We start from the raw sequence: 24,535 nt of genomic DNA, 5'->3' as shown, positions 1-24,535 counted from the left end.
CTTATTATTTTTTTATTTTATTCCTGGTGGCAAAACTGGGCAATTTAACTGAAATATATTTTAATTGGTAAACCAGTTAATGGTCATCTGTAAAAGGAATATGATCTTTGTAATTTCTTTTATTTTTTAAAATTAATTAATTTATTTGAAAGGCAGAGTTACAGAGAGGCAGAAGCAGGGGGAGAGAGAGAGAGAGAGAAAGAGAAAGATCTTCCATCTACTGGTTCACTCCTCAAATGGCCACAATGGCCAAAGACAAGAGCCTGGAGCTTCATCTTGGTCTCTCACGTGGGTGCAGGGGCCCAAGCACTTGGGCCATCTTCTATTGTTTTCCCAGGCCACAGCAGAGAGCTGGATCAGAAGTGGAGCAGCTGGGACTCGAACCAGTGCTCATATGGGATGCCAGGGTCACAGGGGCTCTGCCACAGCACCAGCCCCTGATTTTAGTAATTTAAAAACACTCTTCTTGATACATTCATGTAGTACAACATAGGGCTAGTGTCAAAATCTGTAGCTGAGTGTCACAGCCTGAAGGAAATACCGGAGAGGACAGTGCAGGACTCCTGTAAGGGTGCTGCACCATCAGGCTCTGAATGGCACAGAGGATGGCATCATGTGGGAAAATGCTTCAGAAAGTCAGGGCTTCATGATGAAGAAATTTTGGTAATAAGTGATTTTAATATATATGGTCAAGAAAACCATGATTAAAAATGCACATTTAAATTAGACTAAAAGGTCTCTTCCAAGGGATACAAACAGGAATTTTAAACTGTAAGACAGCATTGTGTCATTGTTAATGGCTATCACTTGTTAATTGATAGCAGTTTTTATCTCTTAGTAATATATATACAAATGATGGTGTCCCTGGTCAGTGTTTTAGATACAGTATCTGTGTGTATGTGTGTTGGAATAGTGCAATTTTTATTTAAACAAATAATCAAATGTATAAACCCTTCAATGGACCTTTATTTTTCCCTTTTCTTCGTAAATAAAATTGTCTTTATTTAAGCTTTACAACATTATGTTTTTATATACATGTTTATAGAGAAATGGTTAGTATAGTGAACCTAAATTATGTATCCTCACTTTTTTGTTTTTTCTTTAAAAAATAATTTATTTTATTTTATTTATTTTGAATGGCTGAGTGACAGAGCAGGGAAAGACAGAGACAGAAAGAGATCTTTCATCTATACTGGTTCAATCCCAATGGCCACAACAACCAGGCATGGTTAAGGTTCAAACCAGGAGTCAGGAACTCCATCTGGGTCTCCCACATGATTGGCAGGGTCTAAGGGACTTGGGCCATCTTCTGCAGCTTTCCCAGGTACATTAACAGGTAGCTGGATTGGAGGTGGGGCTGTCAGTGCTTGGACCAGCACTTGACATAGGATGCTGGTGTCACAGGTGACAACTTAACCTGCTTTTTCTGTGCTAAGAACATGTAGGATATTTTCCCTTCGAAAACTTCAAGTACACAAAACAAAATTGTTAACTGTATTTACATTGCCATGCCTGAGATCTCCAGATCTCACGCACATATTGCATAATTGAAACTTTGGACAATTGGGCCAATTTCCCCTCATTTCCCCTTCCACCAGTCTGGCAACCACCATTCTACTCTCTACTTCTATGAGTTCCATTGTTTTAGAAGCCACATACAGGTGAGACCTTGCAGTGTTTGTCGTTCTCTGTCTGGCTTCTTTCGGTTAGGATAATGAGTACAAGGTTCTTCCATATTGTCATAAATGTCAGGATTTCCTTCTTTTGTAGTTCTATATGAATTTTAATATTGTCACCACTAGTTATGTGAAAATGCCATTGCAATTTTTAAAAATTTCGAATCTGTGGATCTCCAGATTGCTTTGGGTGTATGGGCATTTTACCAATTTAATTATTTAAATCATGGTATATCTTTCCAATTGCTAGCATGAGATACTTTGCAACCTATTTGTGTCTTCATTCATTTCTGTCTTCACTGTTTTACAGGGTGTGGTGTCTTTCAGCCTTTCAGGTTAAATTTATTCTTATCTTGGATATCATGCCATACCACTTCATCTATTTTGTTTCATTTTTTTTTAATATTCCATTGTATCTCACAGTAATGGCATATCTTGGGTTAAACAATCCACTTTTGATCATTATTTAATTTTGATTAGGATTTTTAAAAATTTTTTTTTTATGTTATTCTGTCCTTGTGAGATGTGGTATCTGGAATAGCAGTTTCAATTGGACTTGCTCTTTGGTTAAGCTTTTTTTTTCCTTTGTTCTTTTTTTTTTTAACTTTTATTTAATGAATATAAATTTCCAAAGTACAGCTTATGGATTACATGGCTTCCCCCCATAACGTCCCTCCCACCCGCAACCCTCCCCTTTCCCACACCCTCTCCCCTTCCATTCACATCAAGATTCATTTTCGATTATCTTTAGATACAGAAGATCAGTTTAGCATACATTAAGTAAAGATTTCAACAGTTTGCTCCCACACAGAAACATAAAGTGAAAAATACTGTTTGAGTACTAGTTATAGCATTAAATCTCAATGTACAGCACACTAAGGACAAAGATCCTACATGAGGAGTAAGTGCACAGTGACTCCTGTTGTTGACTTAACAAATTGACACTCTTGTTTATGGCATCAGTAATCACCCTAGGCTCTTGTCCTGAGCTGCCAAGGCTATGGAAGTCCCCTGAGTTCACTGACTCTGATCATATTTAGACAAGGCCATGGTCAAAGTGGAAGTTCTCTCCTCCTTTCAGAGAAAGGTACCTCCTTCTTTGATGACCCATTCTTTCCACTGGGATCTCACTCACAGAGATCTTTCATTTAGGTTTTTTTTTTTTTTTTTTTTTTTTTTTTTTTTTTTTTTTTCCCAGAGTGTCTTGGCTTTCCATGCCTGAAATACTCTCATGGGCTTTTCAGCCAGATCCACATGCCTTAAGGGCTGATTCTGAGGCCAGAGTGCTGTTTAGGACATCTGCCATTCTATGGGTCTGCTGTGTATCTCACTTCCCATGTTGGATCATTCTCTCCCTTTTTGATTCTATCAGCTAGTATTTGCAGACACTATTCTTGTTTATGTGATCCCTTTGGTTCTTAGTCCTATCATTATGATCAATTGTGAACAGAAATTGATCACCGGAACTAGTGAGATGGCATTGGTACATGCCACCTTGATGGGATTGAATTGGAATCCCCTGGTATGTTTCTAACTCTACCATTTGAGGTAAGTCAGCTTGAGCATGTCCCAAATTGCACATTTTTTATATTTTACTCTTATAAATGTTACTGAAGTATACTCACTCATATACGTGTTACTCGATCAAAAGATGAGCATATTTTAGAATGAGATTAGTGCATAATATTTGAGAAGCATTTAGATGTGGAATTGCCAGATCAATGGTTGGGTAGAGTTTACATTCTGATATATATCGACAAATCATTCTTCATAGATGTTATGTCCAACTGTGCCTCTACCAGAAATGTGTATATGTAGGTACTTCCCTACGACTTTACAACTTGAAAGTTGAATGTATAATACAGAAAGTGATGGGATTGATGAAAATGTTTACATTAATTAGGACTTCTACAATTGCAAATGACTGAAGCAGTTATTTAGCAAACATATCTAAATAATTAAAATTATTTATTGGAAACTATGGAGGAGACTTGAAGAAATGGATGTAGAAAACATGGGAGCCCCGTTGTCTTCCTAGACTTGAGTTAGGTGATCTATGCAGCAAGGATCCTCTGCTTGTTTCTCAACACTTTTTCTCTCAGCGTGCTGCTACCACTCACTAGGGCTTCTCTCTGAGGGAGGAACATAGCCCTGAATATCCCAAAGTCATGTCCTCCCAGGATATATCCAGAGAGAAAAGAAGGTCTTTTCCATGCAAAGAAACTGAAAATTCAGCGGAGAAAAGGGTTCTGTTTAGCCTGGTCTATGTATTTTGCCCAAGTTTTGACAAAGATTTGTGGGGTGAAGAATGATGTCCCAGCCTTTGTCACTTGTCCACCACAGATCATCTGGACAATTGCAACTGCTGTCACAAGTGTGACAGTTAGCTGCTATCTGCCACTCAGATCATACCATGAGGCAAAACAAACCACTTCTTCAAGTCTGGCTGTCGAGAGAGAAGAAAAAGATCCTTGTGATAGTGTACAGAAGATCAGGAAGAAGAGAGAAGTTCCAGGAAGAGTGAGGGGGGTGGAAAGACAGTAAGTGGATTCCAGTAAATGTAGGAAACAGAAGCTGGAGAAAATAGAGCAAGGGTAGAGGATGAGTCACACTAAATAATGAAACTCGGGAAGCAAAGAAAAAAATGATAAGGAACAAAGAATGTGAATTGCTAACAAATTGAAAACAAGTCTTTCTCAGAGCTCTGAGCTTCAGCAAAAACTTATATGCCCATGGAAAATTTTGACTACACTTTGAAAAACGTGTCTTTAGAATAAATGCACTAGTTATTTGAAAGAATAGGAATGAGGTTTTATTAGAATGATTTTTGAGTATTACTGCCTGACTGGATATAATGGAAAATGGTTATTATCTTTTAAGTGTTTTATAATGTGTGGTGAATCATGCCCTGGACTCAACCCCATCACCATAGCCTATTTTTATTTTTATTTTTTTGCTATATGGAACAAAACATCACATACATCTTATATTCTGCCTTAAAACCACATGAGAAAGAGAATTGGCTGGTAGATCTGAATTCTTTGCCTAAGACCAAGCAAACAACACGACAATATATAAGCCAGTTATCACTTTCAATTAAATTAATTTTAAAATCAACAGACCCATCCAAAGGGGTTGAGAGCAGGCATCACTTAATTGGTTTTATTTCCACCTATCAATGTGTTCCTTAAGAGGCAAGTGGATGGTACAGTACCTGTTTGATGGTTAACATGAACCCACTTCTATAAATACAAATGTGTTATCTCCTAGGAGCCTGGAAATTCATGTGGTATTTGGCTTTATTGACATAGATGACGTGAAATATTTATGTACAAATGGTTTTAAAAACATATTGCAATAGGATTAATGGCAAGCAATTCTTTTTTGAATATCAAGTTTAATCTGAACAATGTTTGCATTTCATTGCACAGCAAAAACATACACACTGCTTCCCTATGGAAGATCAGTTGACTCCAAAATCTGATCGTTTGTGCCCATTTTTAGAGTACTATTGTAGTACTTTTGTCTAATGAGTGAGTCTCCTCCCAAATGATCATGTATTACCTGGAATCCAGAATACCTCATCTTCCATATTCTCTTAAAAATATCTCGCACAGATGGAAGCATATGGTGCATGCTTAATTTGTAAGATTTATCTTATCTTGTCATGGCTGACAGCAACATGGTGCGGATCAGCCTGCAAAGTGATTTCCTTCCAGAGTTCTGGATTCCCAAACCTCTCTGTCCTTGACATTCCTCCCAATGATCACATTTACTGTTCCTGACCCTATTTGAAGCAAGGCTAACAAAGCATTTACAAGGTTCTGTGTGCCACTGTCTGTCCTTGGTCCTTCTGTCTCATTTATTTATTTATTTACTATGTAGTACCATATTTGATGACCTTTTTTTTTTTAAATCTTAGCTGCCTGTGTCACTGAAACATCTCATTATATTCTTGAGATGTTAGGTCTATGGCTTATTACTTCTTCGTGATGGCATTTTTGTTCCTGAATCCAGGCTCATAGTTTTGCATGATGCCTCACATCCAATTTGGCAAAGCAAATCATGGGTCAAGGCCTAAAATCATTCAGAATGGGTAATGTTGCAGACTACATTTTGTCCCTCCAATAAGGCATATGTGGGTACCCAGTCTCCTATATTAGTATATAGGATTTTTAAGGAAACAATTAATAGTAAATGAGCTCATGAGGTGAGCCCTGATTTAACACATCTGGTGTCTATGAGAAGACGGACATCAGGGATATGTATGTGCACAGAGAAATCTGTGTGAGGATGCAATCATAAGATGAGGAAGCCACCTCCCTCCTACAGTCTGGTCCCATTCAGCCTATAACTTTTGCAATCACTAATGTCTTCTCTAACTCTGTATTCTTTGTCATTTCAAGAATCTTATATAAGTGGGATAATACAGTGTGTAACCTTTTGAGATTGACTTTCTATACTCAGCATAATTACATTGACATTCATCCAGGTTTCTGTGTGTAGCAATATTTCATTCTTTTTTTATTGTTGAATAACATTCCATGGTCTGAGTGCACAACATTGTTTAATTTTTCAGTCATAGTACATGTAGATCGCTGTCAGCTTTGGCTGTTACAAATAACTGAATATTCATATGCAATATTTTTGTGTTTTAAGCTTTCATTTTTCTAGGAAACACAGATAGACACACTATTTTAAATTCAATATATTACTTTATTATTATTAAAGAATAACTTACATAGCAGATTAAAGTATAAAAATTGAAAGCACTCATGTAATCACCATCCAAGCAACTTAGTGCAAAGTTAAATCTTTTGATGTTGAATTCACCTTTCAAGTTTGTAAAATCTTAAAAATAAAAGCATATCATTCTTTTGGGTCTTTATTTTTAACATTTTTAAATTACTCATGTGGAAGGTAGAAATTCAGAGACAGACTGATACACAGAGAGAGATTTCCCACTCTCTGGTTTACTGCCCAAATGCCCATGGGAGCCAGAAACTCAATCTGGCAGGGAATGAACTACTAGAGCCATCCCTTGCTGCCTCCCATAGTGTGAATCATAGGGATCTGAAATCAGAAGCAGAGTCAGAACTCCAATGTAAGTACTAAGATATTGGACGCAGGGTCCCAAGAAACATATTAACTACTGCACCAAATGCCAATCTCTGTGTCTTATTTTTTAAATGGCAGTTTCATTGTATTTGTCCAGTGGTTTCATGTAGTTGTAACTCACACAGCATTTTTTATATGAATATACTGTAATTTTTAATTGGCTATATGATTTCAGTTGGATAATTTTTAATTGGATATTGGTTTGTTTTCAAGTTATGACACATTATGAATATGACACTATTATGAATATTCTTTTTTAAAAGATTTGTTTATTTGAGAGGCAGGGTTACAAACAGAAAGAGGAAGAGACAGAGAGAGAGAGAGAGATTTCATCCACTGGTTCACTCTCCAAATACTGCAATGGTTAGAGCAGGGCCATCTGTAGCCCGGATCCAGGAGTCAGCAGCTTCGTTCCAGGTCTTCCTTGTGGGTGCAGGTGCCCAAGAACTTGAGTCATCTTCCACTGCTTTCCCAGGTGCGTTAGCAGGGAGCTGGATGAGAAATGGAGCAGCCAGGAATTGAACTGATGCCCATATGGGATGCCAGCACTGCAGATAGATGAATTGAAGAAATTGAAGAACAGGTTGCATTTCATTTGTACCAGTATTTGAAAGGTCAGAAATTTTAGCAAAATTAATGAGAGTATAGAGGTATCTTTTCTTTTAATTGGTATTTCCCCAATAATAAATAACTTCAACAACTTTTCAAATGCTAGCTCTTCATTCTTTGTAGAAAATACCAACATATGAGAAATAGTGACTTGATCAGCTCTTGTCCTGACGGTTGATGAACAATGTAATACTTTATCCATTTTAGTATTTTTTTTTGTTCTAGTACCATTGGCTGAACTCTGTAATTAACACACAATTATTCTTAGGTGTTTAAATTTTAACTGAAAAGTGATCCCTGTTAGGAATTTGGAAAACATTATGCTGAATGAAATAAGCCAATCCCAAAGGGACAAATACCACTTGTTCTCCTTGATAGGTGACAACTAACTGAGCACCAAAAAGGAAACCTGTTAAAGTGAAATGAACACTATGAGAAACGGTGACTTGATCAGCCCTCACCCTGACTGTTGATGAGCAACTTGATATGTTATCCCTCTTAGTATTTTTTTTTGTTTGTTCTACTTAATACCTTTGGTTGAATACTGTAATCAATACACAATTCTTCTTAAGTGCTGAAACTTAACTGAAAAGTGATCGCTGTTAAATGTAAGAGTGGGAATAAGAGAGGGAAGAGATGTGCAATTCGGGACATGCTCAAGCTGACTTACCTCAAATGGTAGAGTTAGAAACATACCAGGGGATTCCAATTCAATCCCATCAAGGTGGCATGTACCAATGCCATCTCACTAGTCCCAGTGATCAATTTCTGTTCACAATTGATCATAATGATAGGACTAAGAACCAAAGGGATCACATAAACAAGAATAGTGTCTGCAAATACTAGCTGATAGAATCAAAAAGGGAGAGAATGATCCAACATGGGAAGTGAGATACACAGCAGACCCATAGAATGGCAGATGTCCTAAACAGCACTCTGGCCTCAGAATCAGCCCTTAAGGCATGCGGATCCGGCTGAAAAGCCCATGAGAGTATTTCAGGCATGGAAAGCCAAGACACTCTGGGGGAAAAAAAAAAAAAAAACCTAAATGAAAGATCTCTGTGAGTGAGATCCCAGTGGAAAGAATGGGTCATCAAAGAAGGAGGTACCTTTCTCTGAAGGGAGGAGAGAACTTCCACTTTGACCATGGCCTTGTCTAAATATGATCAGAGTCAGTGAACTCAGGGGGCTTCCATAGCCTTGGCAGCTCAGGACAAGAGCCTAGGGTGATTACTGATGCCATAAACAAGAGTGTCAATTTGTTAAGTCAACAACAGGAGTCACTGTGCTCTTACTCCTCATGTAGGATCTCTGTCCTTAGTGTGCTGTACATTGAGATTTAATGCTATAACTAGTACTCAAACAGTATTTTTCACTTTATGTTTCTGTGTGGGAGCAAACTGTTGAAATCTTTACTTAATGTATGCTAAACTGATCTTCTGTATATAAAGAGAAACGAAAATGAATCTTGATGTGAATGGAAGGGGAGAGGGAGTGGGAAAGGGGAGGGTTGCGGGTGGGAGGGACGTTATAGGGGGGAAGCCATTGTAATCCATAAGCTGTACTTTGGAAATTTATATTCATTAAATAAAAGTTTGAAAGCAAAAAAAAAAAAAAAGAAAAAAAAAAGAAAATACCAACATAAACTGTTCAAGGTAGAGTGCCTTTTGAAGTCTGCTTTTCAATTTCCCATTGGGTTGTTAACTGTATATTGGATTGTGGGGCTAGCTTTAATATTTAATATTCAATTATTCTTTTGTTTAAAAATGAAGCTACTGAAATAATTAACCAATAGCTTATATACTTGTTCTAAGATTTTAAGGCAGAACGGTGTGAGATGGTTATTTTAACTATATTATGGTGGGATAATTTGATTATTTAACTTTAAACAAATTTTTAATTTTATTTATTTACAGAGTTTTGAAACTTTTGTTGGAATAGTCACTGGTGGTTGCAGCCATCTGGAAATAAACCAGCATATGGAAGATCTTTCTGTCTCTCCCTCTCTCTAACTCTTTCAAATAAATAAATGTCATTAAAAAACAAACAAAAATCCCAATTTATTTCTCTTAAGCTGGAGAGGGAAGTCCTACAATGATGTGTTAAAAACATAAGAAATATTATTTGAATTTTTGTAAAAGATAGACATCTACACTGTATGATTAAAATGGTATATATCGCTTGAAACACAGTTCAATGTAATTCTGATTTTCTTTGTGTATAATGAATGTAAGAATTAAGATAATTTAGCAACAACTGCCTAATCAAGATAGAAATAGAGCAGGAAAAGTAACATGGCAAGCATTGTTGTAAGAAAATAGAATATGAATGAGGAATCAAGATGAAGCAATAGATCAATACCCAAAATGATGACTAAATAAATGAACACGCATGTCAAGAACATAGTAAGCACAAGAAAAGAGGCACAGTGACTAGTGTCTTTCAGTGCTAATGCGCATTTTTAAAAAAACAGTGAAATTGCTTTTTAAAGATAAAGACCAACAAGACAAATCACATAGTTTCAAACATAGTTATTCTGAATTCAACATGGTATTTCTCATAACATCTCTCTGTTGTAATATATGACAAAACAGTGTAATTCTTTAGTGAGAGTAAATTTAAAAAACACTGTTTATTAAAGATCTTTGTGAAATGTGTATTTTAAATACACATTTTTTAAAAAAAGTATTTATTTGAGAAGCAGAAAGAGGGAGGGAAGAAGAGAGAGAAGGAGGAAGAGAGGGAGGGAGGGAGAGAGAGAGAGAGAGAGATCTTATCTGATAGTTCACTCCTCCAACTCCCCAGTGCCCACAATACGCTCTGTTCTAGGGCCAAAGCTAGGAACCTGCTACTTCATCCAGGTCTTCATGTGGGTGACAAGAAGGAAACAACTTGAACCATCACCCACTGCCTCCCAAAATAAGCCCTGGCAAGAAGATTCAAACTGGAGCACAGCCAGAAATCTAAGCCAGGCATTCTAACATGGAATGCGGTCATCTTTACTGGTCATTTAGCTATTGGGCCAAACAATTGCTCTTTAAAATAATTTCTCAATAAGAAATCAAGATGTTTGCTTTCAAAATAATGGAGAAAACAAGCACAAATATGTTATAATATATAATACCTTGAGGACAAAATTTAAGAAAGTTGTCAAGAGAACATGGAAGTAGAAGATATTAAGCAGAAAAACTGAAATTAAAACTAATATTCTTAAAATAATTGAAGCAATGAGAATAAGTGGCATAATATTTATTATCTATTTTTTGTAGAGTATTAGATTTGATTGTTAAAAATCAGCCCAATTCAGTAACATCCCATTTGCAAACTCGAGGTCTCATGGCTTTTCTTTTTTAAGATTTATTTATTTGAAAGGTAGAGTTAACACAAGAGATCTCATGACTTGAGGAGTGCCTGTCTTCAGTGATAAGGACCAACTGGAGCCAGAGCCTTAGCAATTCATGCTCACTATTGTGCTGGTTAAAATGGAAGCATCGCCTCTTGCTCCTCTCAGGTGCCTCTCATTTTCTATCCATCCATATCCTATTTTGGTAAATGCCAATTAAAAATGAAAAAGGAATATTTGGTAATAGTGAAACTACTTGAAGACAACCTATGAAAATAATCAGAAAAATGAAGCTTCTCCAAGTGTTCTATATTCATTAACCAATTATGATTTTCGTATCAATTGCACTGTCACACCAAATGCATCATATTTCAAAGCCTGCACGGTGAGCTCAACTGATTATCACAAAATTAAGCTACATGCTTTCAAATTAATACACATCACCCACAATAAAAATCTGGAGTGTGAATGAAGTTTGCAATTATGCTGATGCACAGGAAAGATTAGAACACAAAGGAATAGTTTTGCTTTGCAATACAGATGTGTTTTTTTTTTTTGGTAAATTCTCCAAGTGAATAATCTGTACTTGTACTGCTCTACACATATCAGAAGCAGTTGAGAGTGGATAGATTATAACTGCAAAATTCCATACCAGGGAAATGGCCTTATTAAACTGATGTCATATGCCAGGAGCTTTGCTTTTCATTATGCTGTTCACACCAACCCACAGAAGACAAAGTGAGGGCAGATGATGCAAGAAGTTTGTGTCTTGTCAGCCACCATGTGAACATCTGCCGTATGCTTCCTCTGCAGCTCTAGCCCAGTCCATGATGCCTTCTGGCTGTAAATGCCATGGGTATGCATCTGTCACTGTAGCTGATGCCACCTTGACAATGCCAGTATCAGTGTTTGAACCCAGATTCTGACACCCAAACCTGGGATTCAGAGTAGTGAGTGCCACAGTACCCAAAGCTGTGTTGGGTATTCAGTGGAACTCGAGATAGTGTTGATTTTATGACTCAAGCTTATATTTTCTTTTTTTTAAAAAATTAATTAATTAATTAATTAATTATGTGTTTTAAGGGCAGAGTTACAGAGAGGCAGAGGCAGAGAGAGAGAGAGAGAGAAAGAAAGAGAGAGAGGGAGAGAACGACTTCCATCCACTAGTTCACTCCCCGAGTGGCCATAACGGCCAGAGCTGGGCCGATCCAAAGACAGGAGCCAAAAGTTTTTACCAGGTCTCCCACGTGGGTGCACAGGCCCAAAGGCTTGGGCCATCTTCTATTGCTTTCCCAGGCGATAACAGAGAGCTGGTTCGGGAGTGGAGCAGATGAGACTCAAACCAGCGGTCACTGCAGGCAGTAGCCTTACCATATTTACATTTTCTTACTTAAGGACTGGCACCAAGCCCAGTTCAATTTGCCTGAAGCCTCACTGAACACTGGGATAGGTTCAGACTTCATGTATCCAATTTCCTTCGTGAAGGTAAGCTCAGGAGACATACTACCTGCTTATTCTTCTCCAGCAGGTATCACACATGCATGTCAACTTTGGTTCTCAGAACAGAACACAAGATGGGCTCAAGCTGCAGCCTATGACACAGAATAACAGAAATATGTATCAATAAATCTTTAAGTTTTACTCAAGCTGGCATTTTGTGAATTTTCCATTGCTTCTCTTTACACAGTTTCTTTCTTTGACACAAACTGCTACACCCAAAAAGATGTCACTTAAGACTGGAGCTGGTGTTTCCATTCGATCAGAATTTTGCCTCTTTACAGATTATTTTCAATTTCTTAAGGCAAAAATCCTAGCAGTAATATTTGTGTTTCTAAACAAGGATTTCCTAAAGTAAATATTTTAGAGGGCTGATATTTGAGACTAGTAGAATTCCTATTCTATCAATCTTATTTGTTGTTTTCCTTTTTTACTATTTCAAGAGTAAATGAGTTCCATAGTGACCCTGCAATTAGATTTTGTGATCAAACTGCAGACCATTATCTGAGGTGAAGTGATATGTCTGCTAATTTCTAAAGTGAGCATATGTATGTAAGTACAGTGAGATTTCCAAATATAGCCTTGACTACACATCTCTTAACATGTTGAAAATGAAGGCAAGTATTAAACTAATTTATGGAGGGCCGGCACTGTGGAGCAACAGGTTAAAGCCCCAGTGTGAAGGGTCAGCGTCCCATATGGGTGCCAGTTCTAGTCCTGGCTTTTCCTCTTCCAATCCAGCTCTCTGCTATGACCTGGGAAAACAGTAGAAGATGGCCCAAGTCTTTGGGCCCCTGCATCTGCGGGAGAGACTCGGAAGAAGCTCCAGGCTCTTGACTTTGGATCGGCTCAGCTCTGGCAATTGTGGCCATTTGGGGAGTGAACCAGTGGATGGAAGGTCTCTCTCTCTCTCTCTCTCTCTCTCTCTCTTTCTCTCTCTGTAACTCTGTCTCTCAAGTAAATAAAAATACATCTTAAAAAAAAGAAATAATTTACTGAGCTGGAGATGACACATATTTCTGTTGTTTATAAAAATCCATACATCTAGAGTCCATGGGACACTGTCACATTAAACATCAAACACTGAATACATGTTGTATATATACAGTATTGGAAATATCTCTTGATAAATGGGGTTTTGGAAACAGTCTTATAATATGTGTGGTGATGTTAATCTGGGCTGAAGAGTTCACTGTCAGAGGAGCATTCTAAAGAAGGCAGAAACATGGGAGCATTTTCACCCTTATGGTTGCTCAATTTCCTAGGGATTGCCACTTGTTCTCTGTCACTTGCACTCTTTGCTCAAAGTGTCATGGAGATAGTTATGGGTCATGGGTTACAAAGCATCTTAAACTAAGGCACAAAGATGAAATCTTTCAGAGTTTTCCAATTTTCTGTAAATGCTCTGCCCTGCCTTTTACTTAGCCCTTGCCTCCTCCCAGGCTCCTGGGATCATCATCTGCTCTGCCTCCCTCCCTCCCACCTATCCCACCTCCCCTCGAATCAACGAGAGTTGCTCACTTTGTCATAAGCTACATCATCTTTCTCTTGAAAATTATCTTGTTCTGGAATATTCTTGAAAAACATTCTACTTCCGCTTTACAAAATTCATGCTTTCTTTTTAGATCCTAATACTAATGTTGGCAAATTTTCATGAGTGATTTCATGGGCAAATGTAATTGGATGCTAATCTGCAACCACACCAGAGCATGGCACTTACGTTTGATCAAGATTTTGTTTTTGAAATAATAACTCAAAATAAATTGTAGTTGAGCACTTAAGGCAACAGAGTATGTATATAATTGTATTTGTCTCAAGGCAGGTCTTAGCCTAGGTCTCCAATCAATCAAGTAGGGAGGTGTGACTTAGAGTAGCCTCTGCTTTAAATTCCATGTGGAGCTGCCTGCATTGCATGTTGGGAAATTTACTGCATCATCATATGTATTCCTTCTGTCAGTGTCAAAGTTAGAGAAAATCGTAGAGGCTTCCGAGTAAACTTTGACCTTATAGCTTTTATCTGGACTACTATATGAGGGACTTCAAAAATTGAATGGAAAATGCAGATTATGAAAAAAAGCTATGCATGGATTTCAAAAGTTTTGCACCAAAATAAACATTAAAATATGTATTTGAAGAGGAGAGAGAGAGAGAGACAGACAGACAGAAAGAATCTTGAGTCTGCTGGTTCAGCTGGGCCAGGCCGATGCCAGGCACCAGGAACTCCACCTGGGTCTCCCATGTGGATGCTAAGGACCCAAGTTCTTTAGTTATCACCTGCTGTCTCTAGGTGTGTGTGCATTAGCAGGAAGGTGGCATTGGAAGTGGAGCCAGGACTTGAACCTGGGCCTCTGATACAGGATGTGGACTTCCCAAGTGGCATCTTAACTTTTGTGCACAATGCCTACTCCCAAATATATTTTAATTCTGTTTTCCATGAATTTTTGAAGTTTGCTTGTATAATACTTCATACTAAGGCTTTTTCAGACTTCAACGTTGCTTTCTACTTATCTGGAAGCACTCAGCAATGGTGCCCCTGTATCGGTTAGTGAAGTTCCTCTGAGCTATATCAGATCCAGTGGCTGCCTGTTCAGGGCAACATTTTCAGTCTCAGGTGACTCTCTCAAGGCGATGACATCCCACGGAGAGAGAGGCCTTTGGGTCTCATGATGACTGTCAGCTTCCTTATCTACCAACTGCAGCCACAAGATGGCAATGTAACAATTTAAATAAAATAAATAAATAAATAAAAGCTTTGTTTTATTTAGCTGAGAGGATTTTACAGTCAGTAGAATCCACATTGAACAAATACTTTGCCCGAAGTGGGCACTGTATCCCACAACGTATTGATACTTGGGCTGTGGTTCAGACACTGAGGGAATGACAGTCAGAGGGATCCAGGCTGGGGCAAAACAGGATTCTACAGCTGCACTTGCTACCTTGTCTTTTCCTCCTCTACAGCGCTCTAGTGTAACGGTCGATGAAAGTCCATAGATGCTGCTTTGCGCAATAACAAGAAAGTTTCAAGCAATATTGTTGGTCATTGGAGGACAATGGCAGACACTCTGATTTTATTTTTTTTTCCTGTGAGTTGTGACCAAGTAAATACCCACTGAGAAGTTAGTTTCTGTAGGACAATAAATCCCGTTTTTTGACAGCTAAGCCATTTAACAATTCCTCCAAAGTTCATCGTTTTCTCAGTGAGTAGATGTATAATTAGCTCTACAGAATTAAACTTTTATTAATTGATACTTGATCTGTGTTATAGAATATAGAAGGTTTCATCATAGGGAAGTGTTAACCCTATCTGGGAACCACACAGTTTGGAATGTAGGCAAATGGTTACTTTTCAAGAAGTCTAGAGCATGATTCCTTCCTTAAAGCATAGAATTTCAATAACATATAAAAAGTAACTATTAAAGGAAGTTTCTGAACAATAAATAAATAATTTTTTGTAAGACAGTATAGTTCTTAGAACATAGACATTAGACAATAAATGCCAGCTATTCATTTATTAATATTACTTTTGTTGTAACACTCATTGTTGGTGTTAAATTGGTATTTGTCCATTGGAACCAGTTAGCTTGACTCTGTTACAAAGCCACAGGCAAATTTTCTTACCCAGTTATGAGTCTTGAAAATATAAAGAATATACAAATAAAAATAAATAAATACATAAAAATATAAATGATGTATAAATATAATAAAATAAATATAAAAATAAATATAAATATAGATAAAATATTATCAATAGTTAATTCATGTTGACTACAGCTTTAAAGTGAATTTTCACGTGCTATTTTCCTTGACTGGAAGCTAAGGGGAGGAGCCCCATCTTCTTGGCCACACCTACCTTAAGCTGAACTTTTGTTAACACAGAGATGAGATGGAGGAGAAGAATGGAATGCACTTTAACTCCAGGGCTGTAGTTACTTGCAATTCTTTCCAACATTTAGTAAACATTCTTGAATAAATGTTTCTTCTTTTGCTGTCCTTGAAAAAATTGTCAGACTTTATATAACTGTTTTTAAATAATCTTAATCAGTTATGATTGGTTTTCTGGGAAACATGTCCCCAGAGCTCCTCATGCTGATTCTGAAAGTGCCAATCCTATAAGCATTTCTATAACAAGCATTTACCAGATGCTTAGTGTATGTCATCCAGGAATAAACATGCAAATGCTATCTCATTTAACCCTCCTAAGTATGAACTTTGAGCTGGTTGCTACCTAAATGTGGGTGGTAACATTGTGATTAAGATAACACATATCTTGTACAGAGTCACATGACTAGTAAACATTATAGTTTAGACTTCACCAATGTCTCTCTGACTCCAGATCTCACTTGACTGTGACCATAACAAATGGTCTGTGTGGGGCTCTATAGCCGGACTGCCTTAGGCTAAATACTGGCTCTGCCTCTTACTAGACAGGGGGCCTGGAGTGAAGGACTTAATTGCTTTTTGCTCTATTTAGCTCATATATACTAGTGCTTTTCCTGTAATGTTTTGACTATTGAAGAGGAAGTATATGAAATGTAATTATGACAATTCTTGACACAGCATGGGTTTATTAGTTTTTGTTGTTATTATTTTTATTCCTATTATTCATCTACTTGTAGAAATACACCTTTTAGTTGCAAAGGAATAAAGAAAGAAGATCCCTGTCCACTGGAATATTTGTTGACATCCTGGCTGAATCTTTGGTATAGCTTACATTCAATCTTTTGAAGAAAAGAAGGGTGTTGGGGGAGAGATACCTATAATTCATATAGCTTATAATATCTCTTTTGGTAGATTTTGAATAATTGACATTAAAACGGGTGTAATTTTTAAATATAGGACTGATTTTATTACCAATATTTTATTTAAAAATAACAGCGCTTTTTTTCCTCTCTCTTTTGATACAGGGACAAACTGTAAAAATATTAAGATATTTTCCACCGGGGCAACATGTCTCACCCTCAGAGTTTGGCTTGTGGCTTGAGGCTATGGCTGATGTCAGGTCAGAGCACAACTCAGCTGCTGGAATACTGGGCTTAGACAGGAGAGGGATCACTTTCATATAGCCTGCTACAGCAAAGCACCATGCAATTGGCAGCTTTTAACCACAGAAACCCATTGGCCAGAAGTCCCAAGTCAGGGTCACTGGGTCAGATTCTGGGACTGTGCTCCCTCTGGAGTCACCAGGAGAATCTATGGTTTGGATTCTACAGCTTCTGTGGCCACCAATCTTCCTTGACCCACGGCTCCATCACTGTTAGCTCTGCCTCCATGGTCCCTCTCCTGTCTGTATGAAATATCCTTCTTCTCCCATATAAGAACACTTGTGATGGCATTGAGGGTCCACATATACAATCCAGGATAATCTATCCTTATCCGGGCTCTTAATTTAAATATCTGAAAAGACCCTTTTTCCTTATAAGGTAACATTTAACATTCCGTGAATGAGGCAATCCTCATCCAATGAGTCTAGTGTCCTTATACCTAGGGGAAGAGATCCCAGAGGCTCTTTCTGCACCGAGTGCAAGGGGAGGAAGGGCCTCGTGAGGACATAGGGACAAAGTGATGTCTGAAGACCAGCAAGTGAGGCTTCACGATAAACTCCCTGCTGGACTCTGTATTTGGACTTGGAGCCTTCACATCCATAGAAAAATGAACCTCTGCTGTCTAAGCCACACAGTCTGTGTTATTCTGTCATGGCAGCACAAGCAGACTAACGCATTTGTACTGTAAACGAGCAGTTATAGCCACTCCCGCCAGCAATAGCATGCTAACATGGGGCCCAGTTCCTCCTAGGATGAGTTTGGGTAATGACCACCCCCCACCCCCCACCCCTCGCCTGAGGCCAGCAGAGGTGGCAGCTGAGAAGCGAGGGGACCCAGTGAGGGTAGTGGAGGGAGGCAAAAGCCGCTAGCCACTACGGATCAAGCAGCAGTTATCCTACACATCTTTGTTTACATTTCTCCCAGGTAACCAGTTCAGCTAGCTCCCTGAAGCTGCTATTTCCTGAACATACACACAAAGAATTATCTCATGATGCTGAGTGTTCTGTATGGACAAGACTGTGAGCCACCCAGAGCTCCCTCTAAGAAAGGACTTTCTGCCCCAGGACCGGCCAATCGTCTTCATCTGTCTGCTTGTTCAGCGGAACAGCTATCTTAGCTAAAGGCATTGCCTTACCAGCGTCAGCGCTCATCCAGTGTCTGGTGGAGTAAAATAATCCCTTGTTTAGCCCAAAGCAGGGTGGCTCTGAGGGGCCACCGGAGCGCTGCCTGATTGCTGGGGTGTGGTGAGGCTGCCAGACTAGCAACGCGGTTGGTCCTCTGCCTCTGTGCCAGTCGGCTTCCTCCCCTTCCTGTGCCCATGTGCTGATCCTAATGCTGTTTCCTGATGAACATCCTGTGCTCTAGACTGTCTCAGGCTACTTTCCAGAGAAACTGACTTGCTTCATTCACTAACTACTGGGGCGATCTTAGTAGAATAGGGAAAATTTAAAGCCTCTGCTTTTTCTTAGGGGTCCAGTTTTGTAGCAAAATGAGAAGTCACACTCAATATTCTGTTTCATTCAGCAATTGCCTTCTAACTGAAATTTGCATTTGTTTGTTTTTAATCCGAGTCTTAAATGTACCTAATAAATGGGGGACTTATCCCTGAAAATAGGTTCCCATGTTTTTGTTGTAGCCTGCCCCGACAGGACCTAATCACTTTGATGCTTCATTTCTTTCCATGCCATTAAGTGTTGGAGGGAGATGACAAAAGGCTACTATATATAACAGAGCGGAAAAATATTGAATTTTTCTTTCATGGATGATAGATAGCCAGGGATAATCTTATAAGCTTTGTGCCAAAGCAACAGCCATTGTTCTTGATATTAGAGGGAAACAGCACAAATGGGACAAGCTCTATGTGATTTGACTGAGATTAGGCATCCATCCTGAGCAGACAGCCTATAATTCTGCAATTATATTCTGCAAGCTGTGTGCAGTTACAACACCAAGCAACCCGATGTTGAGGATGCACAACACGTTAGGAGCAACACTGTAAGTACATCCTACTCTATTGATTAATTGTCTTTTGAATAGTTCCTGTAGTGTGACATGTGTTTGCTGCATTGAATCTATACATTCCATGAAACTTCTCCTTTGGTTAATGGTAGTCCTCTACTGAAGCTTGTTCTTAGAAAGGGAAGGAAAAAGAGAAGGATCTTAAAGCATTTCAATCATGAAAAATCCTCAAAAATGTTAAACTGTCTATTTTGTTACAAACAAGAAATTAAATAATAAATTTAAATATTAAAGGGAGTTTTTACTGTTGGTTCTGTTACAGCTACATATCAGGATTAGTGGTATTTCTTGTTTTAAAACACACTTTAAAATTATTTCTTTGAGAATTACTGAGAATATATTTTAGATATTGTCATCTCACAAGAAATGATAAGCATGTAAATAAGATATGCTAATATCTTGATTTCATTATTTCATCATATATACATATATGGAGCTATCATGTTTTATACCATAAATGCAGATAGTTTTTATTTATCAACTGGAAGTAAATAAAGATAGGCCCTTTTAGTCTTTTATTACGTTTACTTTATTTCTGTGCCCCACATTTTAAAGTCCTGAAGTCCATCATTACCCTATATACTAAGGTATGTACATTTCTTTCATTTCCAAGTTCATTGAAATGATTACATCTATTTCCAGAGGAGGTTTGTTGCTCACACGGTGGCCTTGCTACCTTTCCCAGGGTGTAGTCTCTATTCTGTTGGTAATGTCGTTTGTTTTTACTGTGAACGACTTGTGAGAGGTAATACTCAGATGCCACACAAGAGCTTCATGGACAGAGAAGAAAAATACTGGAGTTCGTGTGTCCAGCTGCAGCCTGTACAAGGACGTTTAGCAGTGTCGGGACCATCGGAGCTTCCCTGCCTCCGTCCTTTCACCCAGCTTAGACCTCTGGTTAGTCCCACTGATGTTCTGAATTCCCTGACATCTTTCTAACAAATTCCCTCTTCACTGAGAGCAATAAAAACAGAAACTCTTGACTGATTAAAAATGTGAAGAGTACATAAAACTATGAAATGTCACATTTCTGTAGGGAATATAAAATAGGGAACCATTACATATAAAGTGTTACAAAGATAAGGAATTTTGAACTTTCTCATTTGAAAACTATGTTATTCATTTTGTCCTTGATCATGTAATCTATTTTTAGGATATTTTCTCTTTATGTTTCTGTAATGTATTTGATCCAAGAACATATTCATTCTATTTCAATTTTTTAAAATTTTGGAGCATATATGACAGGTTATCATCAGAGGGAAGGGTCTTTAGTAATTCAGATTATCAGGATTGGAAGATAGGATTTGAATCCTGGAGCAATTATGCTTCTATTCATCCTATCGATTATTCATCCATCCATTGGACAAGTATTTACTGTAAACTATGTATGCCAGGTATATTGAAAGGCGGTTGTGAAATAAACAGTGAATTTCAATTTAAGATGTTATATGCCCTGAGAAATGGAAGCATGGAGTGCTCAAGAGGCTCCTGAAAGGGCTGTAGCATTTTTATTGAGAAGATGCTAGTTTGGAGCTTTGAAGAATGTGTAGGAACTATTCAGGCAAAGATTGAAAGAAGAAAAAAAAGAACAAAACACATGGGCAAGATCACAGGAAAGAAAACTTGGTGCATTTGGAGAGACAAAGTGGGCCAGTGTGACTGGAATAGGATTTGAGGGTTCTTGTTAGGAGTTTGATAAACGAATCTGAAGAGGGTGATGGGTGCCAGAGATGGAACTATTACGCTCTGCATTCAGGAGTTTTGGCTGAGCTATAAGTCCGTGATGCACTTAGGAGCTGTGGGGTTAAGATGTGCATTCTAAGAAGGGTGATTACCATGTCTCTGTGTACATAATGATTTGTAGGAGATCTAAAATAAAAACAGATAAAGCAATTAAAACTGTTTGAAAAGTCCAGATGCAGTGTTGGAAACGAGAACTAAGACACAGAAGCCAATATATTTGGCTTGAATGCCCAGATAATTGTTAAAGGTCAATATGACTTTTCAGTGTTCATTTTGAGCATAATGCAGATTTCCCTCCTTCATTCAGAAATGTTTATATCCTTCTCAGGAGCTATTCCAGCGACTTAAAATATGGTAGTAATATTGTCTACCCTCATGTGTATCAGTCAAGAGACAATGACACATCCCAGGTTGCCTAATTCAAGACTGTTTTAGAAAAGGAATTATTTTCAGTGGTGTGTGCAGAAACCAAGAGTAGAAGGTTGTTTTATGGGGCTAGTAACAGATGCCATCACCTTTGACTTGAAGAAGCAAGGAGAGAGAACGGTTTCTGTAACCTGGAAAAATAAAACCCTGTGGAGAGGGCCCACACTGAAAGTAGGTGTGACTCTCAGTGGGGTGGAAGAATCTGACAGTCTGAGGTCACTTCTCACGGAAGGGATTAAAGAAGAAACATTGCCACTTTCCCTTTGTCATACTGTTCTGTCTTTCCCATATACTGCCAGGGATCCCAGTTGGGTCAACCAAACAGGAGAAACAGCAAGGGGGTTCTTCAGTGTTCTCTATGCAAGGACATAGACCAGATCTCCCCACCCCTCAAATGTTGCAGAAGACTGGAGGGTTGACTGGGAGAGAAAAAAACAGAACAAAACAAGAAAAACACAAGAAAAATTTAGGTGTCATGCCTTATGAATGGTATGAAGCTCCAGGCATTTTTCTGTATGACTGTGCTCACGTCCTTCTTTTAAAGACTGCATCTAATGTTAGTTTCACTTTGGCCTCACCTATGAGAAATGTTGATGTGGTGGGCACCTGGGCAGCCGGCTAAGCCAGCGCTTGTGGTGCTCATATACATATCAGAATGCTGGTTTGCGTTCTAACACGTCTGCTTCCAATTTAGTTCCTGAAAAATTCATCCTGGGAGGCAGCAGTTGAAAAGTCAAGTACTTTGTGTCCCTGCCACCCACCTGGGGGACTCAGATGGAGTTCTAGTTGCCTGTCTACAGCCTGGGCCAGCCCTGACTGTTGTGTGCACTTGGGGAGGGAACCAGTGGAAGGAAGATTTCTGTCACTCTCGCTCTCTCTCTTTTCCCCCTCCTGTTACTTTGTCTTTCAAGTAGATGAAAAATAAAAATAAATATTAAAAAATATGAAATGCTGGGGGGAGAGGTGGGGTTAGTATAATGTGGTTTTCCCTGTGTTGGATCTTCTTTGGACTATCTCTCTTTCTTTAATACCGTCTTCTCTTTGAGGTAGGCAGGCACTTTTATAACAAATAGATATAAAAAGCTCTAACTTTTATAATAGTGTATCCAAAGTAGTATGCAAATGACACTTATGTGTATTTACTTTTCCCTTAGAGTACTGCACACTAAGAAAACTTTAAAATATTTAAAGAAGCATTTGGATAAAAAATGTACACACAGACCTTTTCCCTTTATTATGGGTTATGTTTGTGTATTTGTGAATTATTTGGCATTTTTGCTTTCTACAATGTTTTGGGTTTGCAATGATGAAAAGCTTCAGTATTAGGTTTGTAAAATCCACTGCCCTCTGTTACCCTTACCCACATAAATAGAAAGTGACAATAGCAGTTTTTCTTGCTGGCAATTTCAAATCCATTATTCTGAGTAGAACTGACATTCAGGCTCTTAGTTGGTCAGTGACAAAGTAAAAGATGTGAAAATGACAGGCAGAGTAAATTTACCTAAGTAGTGGGAATTTGTGATTGTGTATTTATATTTGATAAACTGAAACTTCTTGACATTAGCATTCTCTAAATCAGAAAGAAAGACTTAGGTAGTAAGGAGTTGAAGATTTCAATCTGTTTTCAGATGTGTTATAAATGAAAATTAATAAAATTGCTTTGATAAGACAGAAAAGGGAGCTGGGTGTGATCAACTGTGCCATTATTTACTTCAATGATATATGCAAAGGTAATGTATTTTTACTTTTTAAGATTGTGCTGGTTTGGAGGAGTACCATTCATCTTTTATACACAAACAACACAGAAATGCCATGGGATCTAAAATTAGAAAAGTCCTTGAATCAGGTGACATGATAAAATGGAATGCCCTGCACTTTCCCTGGCAAAGAGAATAAAGTAGGAACAATGTAGTAGGGTAGTGGGACAAGAGGAATACAAATGCAAAAGGTTGCATTGTATCCTTTGGGAGGTATGAGCTGGTCGGGGGTGGATTATTGGATTACCAGACTACCATCCAACTACACATAGTCTGTATCCAGGGAATGTGAAAGGCCAAATCCTCAGAGGGCCTCCAAGTAGTGCTTGCTACTCCATGCCTCACATAAAACCCCAATTTATCAGGGAGAGGGCCCTTGGAGGCCATTCAATGTGAGTCAGAAAGAGAGAAGTCTAGTTAGAACATTTTACTCAGAGACTCCAAACTTCAAACAGGCTCTAGAAAAGCCACCAGGTAGAAGGAAAGAAACCAAGCTGAAGTGAAGGAACAGGTTCGATGTCTCCCACCACTGATCTGAAACAGTGGTTTCAACCTTCATTGGGGGAGAGAAGTTTTAGATTGAAAATTAGATTAAAATTTTGATTTGGAATTGACAGATTTCTTAATCCCCAAAGTTGGATTTTAAGTGCTGAGTGTGGATTTGAAAATGATCTGACAGTTATGTGCTGTGTACAAACTGTGCCCAAATAAATTCAAATGGAGGATGAACAGAGTGTGTGTGAGGTCAGAGTTAGTAGAAAAATGAAGCTATCTCCTGATAAGCTGATAGTAGTATTATCATAGAATTTTCTACATATCATAGAATTTGAACCATAATAGCACAATTAGTCAACACTGTGCTTTCTGAATAATTTTATTTCTTCATCAATGTAATAAGCAGGTTGAATTATTTGGGTTGTTCAAGATAAGTACAAGCTTACATCAGTTACCTGGAGTCAGTCCAGTCTTGGTCTCCACACCTGCTACTTTTCTCCTCTTATATTTCTGTCTTTAATCTCCAGGCAATTTTCCACTAAGACTGACTCAACCATGATCTTGGTAGCACTGCATCCCAGTTTAATGAGCAAAAATCTCCAGATTAATGAGCAAAACATCTCCAGATTAATGAGCAAAAATGGGCAAACAATTGAAATCTGCATTGTTGGGAGTTTAAAAAAAGGGGGTAAACTTTAATTTTGAAAAAGGAAGAGCAATTAAAGAAAACAGCAATTGTAAGGAGAATATCTATGCAACTGGAAAGCAATGATTAATTCAGCGGGTAATGCTCAATTTCCTGATAGTTGT

This window comes from Oryctolagus cuniculus, chromosome 14 (genome assembly GCF_051225735.1).
Source record: "Oryctolagus cuniculus isolate XC-2025 breed Fujian yellow rabbit chromosome 14, ASM5122573v1, whole genome shotgun sequence".
NCBI classification, from domain to species: Eukaryota; Metazoa; Chordata; class Mammalia; order Lagomorpha; family Leporidae; genus Oryctolagus; species Oryctolagus cuniculus.
This window is presented reverse-complemented; position numbering follows the sequence as displayed.